The following is a 2,487-nucleotide window of genomic DNA, read 5'->3' as shown; positions in this document are numbered from 1 at the left end:
GATATTGCCGCAGTCTGCTAGCAGCACTGAATTTTAGTTGGAAGTGCATAGTAAACAGTTTACTGTAAACAGTCAGTGATTGGGTGCCCACGCTGTTCAGTCTGCAGTTCTCAAATAAAGTTTCGACATTGCGAAAAAACAGGTTGGTTCATTATGGCACCAAACAGGAATTGCAAGTTTAAAATTTCGAAAGAATATGATAATGGATATGTACAGTTGGATCCATGAGTACTACCATGTAAATTGTTGAAGACTATTTTCATAATTTTTCATCATCCATCCTATGTGTTTTTAAGCAATAGATGTTTATGTATCCTAGTGCAGAAGTTGTCCACAGCATATTTTCAGTTTTCTTTTAATTCCTGAAGCTCATATTGGGTCAAATAAAGTGGACGAACATAGTGATGGAAAATTTGCACGGTAATACTCATGGATCCCATTGTACATACACACAACTTTGTCGGGTTCAGCACCCCCCTCCCCCCCCACACACACACACTCCCCAACAAGCATCTGGTCAGCAGTGTCCTGGATTTTCACTTATGAAATATAGCAACCCTAATCATAACAAAAGTTGAACCCCCCCCCCTTGCGTGAACTATATATACGCCCATGCATGCAGGGTATATAGCATAAGAGTTAAATGTCACCAATATTTTGGAGGATTTTGTAAAGTTCATTTTTCTTGCACATTGAAAGTTTCTGAACATTTCTGTAAAACCAGTTCTTCTTTTTCACTGTGTTATGATTCTGTGATCTACAATGTTCGAAGTGGAAATTCCACTAATGCAAATTGTCCTAGCTGTGGGTGTTGCTTTATGATTTTTTCTTAGCTGGATATAGAAGGAGGTTTGCGTTGAGGATAATAATTTGTTTCTTTACATATGATTCTCAACACTCTAAAGTAAAACTGGCAACCCTGCCTCCCATAGCTGAAATTCATGTACTTAATCTGAGAAGCCACGCCTCCTGCTTCTCACAGCCGAGGTTTCTCAGATAGCTATGCAGTGGTGACCCAGACATGCTCCAGGAAATAAGGTTTTCCTCTGTTAGGTTGTATATACCAGAAGGTGATCAGAAGCTTACCGTATGTACAAAATTTCACTGTATCTTTTTTTGACCCTTTGCCTGGGCATGGAATAATATCAGTTTGTATATACATTTGTTTTAACTCTACATAGACTTCCATATTAGGTGGCTCAGTCGGAAACGCATCTGACTACCATGCTAAAGGTCTCGGGTTCGATCCCCGGCCGTTTCAAATCCGGAAACGTTTCTAACATTGGAAGTGGCCCCGGTGCCCAGCCAGCAGCGAATGACATGGGTACCTGGGAGAAACCCTGGGGGGTAAAGGCCATCAGGAGCATGATGCTGATCACATCACCCCCACTCACGACTGGATCAAGAAAGTGTGGGGCGTTAACCCCACAACCCCTATAGGCTTTCATGGTGTGGTGCTAAGCACAGGGGAGCACTTTTTTTTTTAACCACAGTCGTTAATAGAAAATCACCTTTTTCTCGGGTATTCCATGTCATTATAGTGCGGGCCAAATTAAAACATTTCTACGAGAATGTTTGTACTTCAACAACAAAAGTGTTCCGATCATCCTGACCTGGGAGATAATGTTTAAGTGATTCAGATTCATTTTAAGTGGTATGTATATTTAGTCTAGATTACTTATATAATTATGAATGTGCAAATATGAGGGCCAAAAGAGCTAAATAAAAATCAAGGAAGGAGAAATGAAACACTCACCATTCAGTGAAAAATTCGAATTTTTGCAAACTTTATCATTGAATCTTCAGTGTAAGAAGTTAGACAGAACCAGAAGTTGGAGACCTGTAGAGTTGGCAGGTCTAGATCGAAGAAGAACTATTGTGCAAAATGGAAGAAACACTGTACTGTCACCAGGATCCTCGAAAACTGTGAGTGGAAGGGTGAGGTTGGGTGATATGAGGTAAAGAAATTACTGGGTGGCCTTGTTCAGGCCAGGTGGCGTGGTTGCACTCATGGCAGATATATAGGCCTTCCCCTATCTTTTGCAAACTGAGGTGTTGGCTGGTTGGGGTAAGAGATGGATGATCGCTACCCGGAAGCAGTCGTTGAGAAGATTCGATTTTTTTCACTGTCTGGTGAGTGTTTCTCCTTCTTTGATTTATATATACAGAGGTTGTTCGCTTTATATCCGACCATTGTCGATTTGGTGCTGCCACCTGGCATATCATGCTGAAACTATGGATCTGCTAGTGGGAGCAGTGTTGTGTCTGACCTTGTAGGTGCGTAAGTGTTGGTAGTGCATGTTATCAAATGGCGCCGAAAATCAACCAGAATTGGGAGGGTTACGTAATGGCCCTTTTCCATGCTAAGGTTTTATATATACACATTGTGAAACACTCGGGGTGACTATTGCAAAAGCTATTGTGGCCCATTACACACAACAGGCTCTCCTTGCAAAACATTCACCCACGAAAACCACCAAGAGAAGG

Source organism: Lepisma saccharinum, unplaced genomic scaffold, assembly GCF_977018435.1.
Source record: "Lepisma saccharinum unplaced genomic scaffold, izLepSacc3.1 HAP1_SCAFFOLD_520, whole genome shotgun sequence".
In the NCBI taxonomy this organism is placed as follows: Eukaryota; Metazoa; Arthropoda; class Insecta; order Zygentoma; family Lepismatidae; genus Lepisma; species Lepisma saccharinum.
The sequence above is the reverse complement of the archived record's forward strand: the minus strand, read 5'-3'. Positions refer to the sequence as shown.